Below are 9,579 nucleotides of genomic sequence, written 5' to 3' on the forward strand. Positions count from 1 at the left end.
TGGGAGGATTACACTTCCAGAGAACCTCATCAAAGGGACATCAGATTTCACAGATCTGTCCTTATGGACAGACATTTAATATTTTGCTAATGGCATCATATCACTGTCATCCACAAGTTTCAAGTGAGAAGGAGAGAAAGAGGTCCCTGCATACCCTGGTCACAGCAGAAAGAAAACATGCCCCATCAAGTTCACAGTTTGGGTGTGGGTTTAAAGACAAAAGGTACAAGTGGATAACTCTTATCAGAGAGAGATACTTCTCTTAAAACCCCACCTATCTGAGTGTGTGAGAATCACTGCTTTTACTGAAAAAGAACTTCTGATCCCAGGACTCTGCTGAGTCTTTTCTGTTGGCTCACTGTACACTTGCAAAATGCTGAAGCAATGGGGAGAAAGAAATGCTGGCTTTTGGTCTAATTTACACCCGGTGAATCTGGGACTACTCTTTTATCTCCCTTATTGGCCAGCAAGTGCCTGTCCACTCAGAAGACAAGTAAGAAGAGCTCAGAACTGATATTGTGCTAGTTAAATCCCACAATTTCAAACTATGGATGGAACTCATCACACTGAAATAACAAAAATGGCACTACCTAGAGAAATAAGTTATTTTCAAATTCTTGCCTCCAGCAAGAAGTTGCCCTTTGTAAAAGCAATGGTGATGGGTTTTGTGCAGCTTATTCTATAGGGAGATCATGGGTACAACACTTAATAAATGCAATGCCTAATTGTGAGATGCTTGATCGGGAATGGGGGAGGTAGGAAATAGCAAGTGTCAGGGAGTTGTGATCCAGTGTTGCTTTAGACACTAATGCAGCATGCTCATTACATTGTTTTTGATTTCAAGCAAGTTTTCATTCCACTATTCTGTTTACCACCATGCAGCTATAGGATTACATATAGGGAAGCCAGACTGTGAAGAGTCAGAAATTAACTGTGAAAGGATTATGAAAACTGGATGTAATACAAAACTGAAATAACATGAGAAAGGAACTCCTAAGAAACAGCATGAAACCCATAGTGCCATTCATTAAGTGGCTCCAGTGGAGTGCAAGAGTTTGCCTTATGGAGGATATAGCTGACAACTTTTAACTTGGTAATTTCCCTTTAAGGATCAGATAAACAAAAATGTCAATGACCTTGGCAACATGACCTGAATGTCTTAGTTTCACTAGGATGAACTGTTCTTGGAAAAAATTCTCCCCGGTCTGAGTCACAACCAGGTTTTTCCTTCTGGAGTAGGAATGTGTACTGTTCTTCCCCCTGCTCCCATCCCAGCTAGCAACGCAGGCAAATTCCAACTCACTAGTCTGGCATTTCAATTTCTGTAGGGTCTTCTCATGTTATGCCAGTGTAGAAGCTTTCACATTTTTTGTAACATTCTTTTGAAACACAACTCCTCCAAAGCACCTTGCTAGAGTCTAGTGACTGAACTTTGAAAAGGACGGTCTTTGTTCACAAAATGTGCAAAAGTAAATTTCCTTCTCTGTGGCATATTAGAGAGGCCTGTGAGCAGTGATTGCAAAAATTATTACATTTAGGCTTAAGAATACAGTGGCAGAGATATTCATGTGAGAAACAAGGTGATGGACACCACAGCAATGAAACATTAACTATATTGTGCAAAACAGATATTTTTACCTTTTATTTAACAAAAAAAGCAAAACTGTATGCATTCTTCTGATCAACTGCATTTAGTGATTTTTCTGTTTCTTTTTTTCTGTCTCTCTTTCTGCAGGCATGTAGACTGCCCATTCAGGAAACAAATCGTGCAAGTAGTTCACATTTTTGAGACAGTGAATGCCAATGGCAGTGCTTTTAATCATCATTGAAGTGTCCAGAGCACTTGGTGATATGCAGGATACAGATCTGATCCCTCTCCCAGGTCACAGGAATTATGGTTTGAACATTCTGAAGCAAAGAAGAGCTACCTGCTTAGCAAACCAGGAAATTCTGAGATGCCTGGGCTCTCAAACCCCCTGGCCTGATGCTGCTTTGTCACAGACACTGGTCGTGTTCACCTCCAGGCTACAGAGTCCTTCTCTCCCAGTAGCTGTCAATGCATTTTGAGCACAGTAGGTTAAGTCCTTGTGCAAGGACACTGATGTGGTGAGTAGGTTCAATCTCTTTCATGCATCATTGTAATTTTTACCAGGGTTTCAGTCTTCTCTCTTCTGTCAGAAGTCAGACCTGACCTAAGTCAGGCTTAGTCTGACCTTCAGTAACACCATTTTCTCTAAAACAAAGAAACCATTCTCTGGCATGAGCCCATTTTGCATTACACCACTTTGAAATAGTTCTTAATGGCAGTACTCCAGCCAAAAATAATTATGGTGAATTCTCCATTATCTGATGGAAAGAAACAAACATAGCAGAAAAACATGGATGATGCAAGTACCAGGAGCAGTCAGGGAACTAGTTCTCACAAGACCAGCCAGACATAGAAGTATCCCTTCACTGTACCCCACAACACTCCAAACTGGAGGAGGAGTGCACTCATTCATGCACAGCACCTGACCTTAACCGATCTCTCAGTGCACCACATTTCAACAGAGCTAACAAGCTTTCTAGGAATCCAGAGTGCTCTGCAGCACAGTAGGAGCCAGATGATGCCTGATATGGCATGAACACAAGTGCATAAAATCTGCTGGCGTCATAATGGCAAAGAAGAGCCTGTTGGATGCAGTTTCAGAGGGTTCCACAGTACTGGTTTGGTGTGTGTTGTGCAGAGACAACAAATCTGGCTCTCTAGTGAGATAAACCCAGTCCAAAACTACCCTACACTCTGCATAAACTGCATTTTGCCCAAAGATAATAACCCAAGGAGACAAGATAGGTTCTTGCAAAACCAGCATTTTCTTGTCTTCTGTGACACAATTAATCAGTGGTACAGATCCATCACTGAAAAAGAGTCAAGTGGGAAATATATGGAGAAATATTTTATGCTTGTGCCACTTGATTTCTTGTTGTTTTCTGTCTTGCCATCTGCAAGGAGGACATGAAAGTCAAATAGCACTGTGCTGTCCACGAAACCTCGACACAATGCTATTGCTCTCTTATTACTTATAACCACATCCTTAGGCATCTTGAAGGCTAATTTGCAAGAGTCTGCTACTGGCAATACCTGCAAAGAGAATTAGGGGAGGTGAAAAGGAAATAACAAGTATGAAAGGATGATCCAAGTAATCTAGCTTAAGTGTATATCCCAAACTGCCAAACTTACATACTGTCTTTAGCAGTCAAAGATCTCACATTTTATTAATAGACTCAAAACTTTTAATCATGGTATTGTACTGATATTATAACTGATGCCAAGCGAATAACAACATAAGCCCCATTCTGACCTCTAAAAAAATACTGAAGTTGAAAATGCAAATGTGTCATAGCATTTTTACAGTTGACAGCTATCTATTACAAAGCAGTTGTTAATATTTTTATTCTTTGTAAGATAGGCAACATCAAGAAGGCCCTCAGTGAGGTCTCAGCTAAACTTCAAGTTTCTTCTGTAACACAGTTAAAAAAACCCAAACAAATTCTGCATTTGCCATTAACAATAAATATAAAACAAACTATGAAAACAGGATTTGCAAAATTTTCAGTTGTATTTCCAATCATTGTAAAGTAAACTTTTCTAAAATTATTTGACCATGCAATATTCATTAAAAATAACCTCATATGCTCTCTTTAATCTGTATTGACAGCATTCAAACCACAGAGCACAGTGAAATTAAAGTGAAGTTGCTGAGCAAAAAACTCATATTCTCAGTTTTCAGAAACCAAAAGGACTGAGAATAATCTTGAATTTTTTCCGAATTATTTCCTTAAAAAAGTTGTTTAATGTATATACAATGTCTTCCTTTGATTTTCTGAATCAGGTAACAAAGATTTCACTCTTCAAAAGGCTCATGAAAACTCTTGCTAATTCTGGTAACACCAAGTCCTGTACAGCCAGAAGCAGAGCATAGAAGTCTGCTGTAGAACTAAGGATGAGAAGAACTACAAGAAATGTACCGTCCACGCAGCTTGTGAACAATTCAATAAAAGGCAACTATAAATTCCTGTCTGGTGTGTCTAGATAATACCACAGGTATCCTCAGCCAAGCCCAGAAAAAAAGCAGAGCAAACAATCAAAATACCCAAACCGCCTACAAAATTAAGTGAAATACTGATCTAAATCCTTTATTTTCTTGTTATTAATATTTCTGTTTGTGTCTCCCTCCTGCAGCTCTTGGCAAACACTGAACTTGAACTATTTGGAAAAGCAGTTCATTCTTCCCACCTCATCTGTGCCTTTTCTTAACCCCCAAAGTCATTAAGCTTTGTGGTCCTTGCTGAAATCCTGTTTACCAGTGTTGCTTTGTTACGCGGGTATTTCCAAGTTTTCAAAGGAACTTTTTGTTCCTACAGAGCGAAGTCTCTTCATGTCATGCTGCAGCCAAGTTAGCCAAGGTGCTGATAGCCCCCTGCAGTGAAAGAACATGAGGAGAGTGAAAACTGGGGGAAACAGAGCAGTCTTTTCAACTGTCAACATTTATTTAAATGTAATCATGAAATCTGGCTGTTCCTTGGGCCATGTGGTGTCTGCCCATTCTGCAGGGTGGGGCTGGAATTACTGCTGGCATGAATTTGTTTGGCCTCTTATTTTCATAACCCTTCAGAGCTACACAGGGGGAAAACAAGAGACTACATAAGTACATTTGAGGGCTAAATGTTTGTCTGGCATGCTTGCATCATACAGGATTTGGAAGGGCCGAGGAAATTCTCTGAGCTTAGGGAATGTGAGGTGAGCTGTGTAGTTTGATATGCAGACAGCTGAAGAGATACAGAAAGAGAAAATACTCAAGAAGGTACCAAAAAGGGTCAATATGTGGGGATCAATGTCAGAGGAGAAAATGGGTGAAAGATTGTCTCTGTTGTCTTCCATAATAATGAATTTAAATCAAATAAATAAGAAGTATGAGTTTAGCAGGTGACAGCGATTAGAAATGGCTCCCATGCTTCATCTTCAACTCCTCTGCTTCTCTTCAGCAGCAAAACCTGACTACAAAATTATGAGAATGATGGGAAAGCCTAGAAAACTTGAATGCTGTGGTGGAAGAAAATCTAGAAGATGATTCAGAGAAAGTAGAAGAAGTACTGAAGGAGAAATGAAAGTGTTTTTTGCATGAGCAAATTAGGAGATCAACACAGTGCTTGCAGTTACAAGTTACATATATTGAATAGTAAATCTGTATATGGGCCTCCAATAAAACAAGCAATTAAAAGAGTATCATGGACAAAGATGGATGATAGGTGTAGTTTTTTGGGGACACAAATATATGACTGAAATAGGTAAGTGGCTTAGAAAGGAGAGAAAAAATGCTCAAACAGTACAGCTGGGCAATAAATACAAAGGGTGAGCATGCTGAAAAGTGAAAGAGAGAAAACAAATTGGGGAAAAAGAGAAAGATGATGAGGAAGGAAATTGGCAGTGGCAGGCTCACCACAGAACAGAACATTACCAAAGTCAAGTGCTAGGAGGATAAAGAGTACAAAAATAAAAAAAACCACCAAAAAAATCCAAAACCAAAAGACAAAGGAAGATTGCAATATGGGAAGGGAAAGAAGGAAGCAGACAGAAGAACGGGAGATAGTGACCAATGTGACAGTGACAGATTCTTTCATCTATTATTAATACAAAGGGGCTGCTGATCTTGCAAAGTGGCCACTCCTCACACCAAGAATTTGCCTGGTCTCTTTCAGAACATAAATCTAGGTTCCCAGGAGATGGCTCAGTGGACATTTTACACATTTGGCACCTGATGCATTGACAGACTGCACACAGGAGGCCTTCAAATATTTTCAGACCCATCTGAAATGGGTCTGAAATGGAGAATCTCTGACTTTCTTCACTCTTTGGTTGAGTGCAGAGTTTAAAGTCTGTGTTCCAGTTATAATATGCAGCTGTTGTCTTAGTGACATCTTGGCTTAAAAGTATGGGATAAAAACTGATCTAAGTGCAGTTCTTGATTTTTTTGGCTGTAATTAAATTCTGGATCATGCTTTTGGAGATTTTTAAGGAAGAACTGTAAATCAGTCCTTTCTGCTGACATTATTTCTGGCTTATTTTTTTTTCCAATGCTGTTATTAGAGGGAAAAAGACAGAGAATAGGGAATCACTTGCAGCTATTCTGCATGAAGATCCATTTTGGTGGGGCTACTGTGACAAAATAGGAAGAAAAATGTTTGGTAGATTAAAAAATAAAAATCTTTAGCATGTAAATGCAAAAAGAAATGGTAGGAGTTTAAGTCACAGAGCTCAAATCCCTGTGGGGGCCACTTAGGAAGAATTACTTGACTCACAGATTTTAGAGCCAGAAGGGATCAACAGATTGTTAGTTTGACCTACTGTGTAACATGGCCATAGTATTTAATTCAATTAATTTTGCAGCTACTAAAGCCTGTCTTTCCTGAAGGCGGGTGGGCTTGATGTGGAGATTTGAGGGGTTGAAGAACTCAATGCATGTTAACAGTTTCTCCTCTGGTAGTTTATTCCTTCTCGTTTAAAATAGGTTGATCTTATATTTACCTTTATACAGTTCAGCTTTTTTTTTTTTTTCCTTTCTTTTTTTTTTTTTTGTTGTTGTTGCTGTTAAGCTTTTTCTGCTTTGTTGGAAGCCTTCTTTTGGAATAGGATTACCTATTTTCTTCTTGATGTGAAAGATGCTTATGAAATGAGAAGGGTACACTAGGTACAAAAGATAATGTGGAAAAAAGGGCATCCAGGGAGCAGTAATATGAGTGACTGGAATGGGGAACATCTGTTGCACTGTCTCATCCTGAAATATACTGTGTGTATGTAGCTGGGCTCCCCTGCAGCTGATGCACTGCTGTTCCAATTTGCATCTAGGTATTGATAATTGGGGCACAAGCTCGCTGATGGCTAGACAATGTGACAGCAGGGTAAAGGCGGCTGCACTGGAGACCAGTGATTCCAGTTCTTGGGACAGCTTTTGGTAATGGTGGCTGCCTATGTGGGACATAAGAAGAAGGGAAAGAGTGTGAAATGGCAGACTGTGTGAGGCTGCAATGAGTCAGCCACTCCGAGGGGGCTGGAAGAAATGTATAGGCTGTATAAAGGAGCCCTGGGCTGCCCTGAGCTGGAGGCGAGGAGTTCGGGTTTCTGCAAATCCAATTCCTCTGATGTTCTTGGCAGTCAGGGGAGGAAACTCACAGCAGAGAGCTCTGGTGTGTGCAGAGTGATGATTCTCAGGCTGCCTTCTGGGAAGGCTGGCCAATAAACCTGGCTACCATGTCCTGCAACAACAGTCCTGAAGAGGGAGCATAAAATTATAGCAGTGTCCAGAGCAATATAATATGCATCCTTTGTGACGGACCGAGAAACATAAGACTAATGGCTACAGCACTACACAACCATTGACAGAAACAGTTCACATATAGATGTCTTTAATAACCAACGATTTGGTTGTTACATCAAACCTTCTTGCCAATAGGGAGAAATTCAATGCACTAATTAAAACTGTTCTTTCTGGAAGATTTTTTTTTTTTTTTTTTGCGAAGTTCATCATTTTACAATCTTCATGCTGCCACTTATTCTTCCATTACTCCTTCTAAATACTGGGTCTGATCTTTTTCTGTCCAAACACAAGAATCCTTCCTCCCTCTTACTGCATTTTGTAGCTTCAGAATTCTTTCTCAGAATTTCTCTTTCTCTTGTTAAAGACACTGATTCAGAGGATCTGACATTTTTCCCACATACCTTTGTTAATGATAAGTATTATCAAAGGTATCATAGGAGTATAATTGTGAGATAAACACAGTTGTGATGAAAAAAGCACTAGGTATTTTCAGGTGGTCACATGGGGAAATGTCATTAACACTGTGTAATTTGCTTGGAGTAGTCCAGCCTTGGAACGTGTGGCAGTATTTCTCTTCATGAAAAATGATTGTTGCTTCAGCTGCAGCCATATCCATCTTCCTGGGAAAACTTCCAGCTTCAAAGGGAAATCTGGTTGTACACGTTTGAACTGTGTTCTTAGCTGCAACATAATCTCTTCTGTCTTCTGGTTGTCCACTGGAAACGGTAATGAAAACAAGGCACGCGTTCCTCTCAGCCTCGGTGTAACCTTCCTTCAGGAAAGAAAAGTTACTGAACACAGATGGTAATTAATTTACTGACATTTTTTCAGATGCTTTGAAGATAGGCTCTGAGGGAGGGTCTGCATGCTAATCTGTAGAGCAAAGCCAAAGGGTGGCACCTAACAAGACAATGTCACAAAATTAATACATTGGTCTCCTATGTCTTCACAACAACTGAATCATATTAAACATAGACTGATTTCATGGGCTGAATAGTCAAGTTTTTAATCTTCAGTTACCAAAACAAGTTGTCATAGGAAAATCTTCCTATGTGGAGCTAATATTACTGCTTTACACACAAGAGAAAAGAAATGCTGGTAATGGGAAAGACATGTATCAAACACTTCCAAACTTTCAGAAAAGCAAGCCGGAAAGTAAAAATAATGTATAATGAAATGGATTTCCCTCATTTGTTTTCTCTCCATGAGCAAATGAGCTATAATAAACATTAAAAATAAAGAAGTCCTAGAAATTGATGACCTCTCACCTTTACCCCATCCGAGCTACTTTTTAAGGCATTATTCATACTCATGGTTTATTTATTGTTCCTCTGCTGCTTCCAAGTTGACCTTCAGATAGGATCTCACCCAGAGTTTTGGAGGAAGCAAAATAGAGCAGCAGAAGCAGAAGAGTTATTAGTTGGAATGATGGTTACAAAAATATGTGTGAAATGATTATATCAGGGCTGTTCCTGTCTTGCTTGGGCATAAATATTTTTATTGATGTTTGTCTCAGGCCCTTTGGGAAATTATCAGACACATTGATATCCTATGATATGTTTCCCATGGCTTCTGTATGACCCTTCCTTTTATGCCAGGGTGCCCTAATTGCACACGGACATGAAATATAAATTATTTCACATAATAAAGCCAGTTCTAAGGAGTATCTTGTCCACTATGTGATAGAGTCTGGCTTGAAGAAGATACACAATGGAAAGAAATTAATTTCTGCTGTTCTTCTTTCTCTGGTAAAAGTAGTTCCTGTGTTGTTTTTTTTTTTTGCTTGCTAGTCAGCAAGAGTTGATAATGGAGTATGGAAAAGATACAAACCAGAAGAAATTAAGTGTAATTTTGTACCATTTAATTTGAAATAACACAGAGATCTGTACCAGTCAGCTGCAGTAAACCACATGTATGGTATATGTAATAAAGCAAACATTTTTCAGGGTTGTCCATTTTTGCTTTTTCAAATACCTAAACATCTACATACATACAAGCATATGTACATACATACATGATATGCCAATCAGGAATTCAGCTGGAATTTTCTCACCGATCTTTAATATATTGTTGGTATGAATTTATACAAAAAATTACCAAGTTTTATATACATAGTAATGTATTAAAAACCAATCTGTCTTATTGACGGTACTTGTAATAGAAAATGTATTCCATCACTTTGATAAGAACTTTACGTTAAGGATTTGGGGTCAGCTTTTAAACT

Source organism: Cyanistes caeruleus, chromosome Z, assembly GCF_971803275.1.
Source record: "Cyanistes caeruleus chromosome Z, bCyaCae1.hap1.1, whole genome shotgun sequence".
In the NCBI taxonomy this organism is placed as follows: Eukaryota; Metazoa; Chordata; class Aves; order Passeriformes; family Paridae; genus Cyanistes; species Cyanistes caeruleus.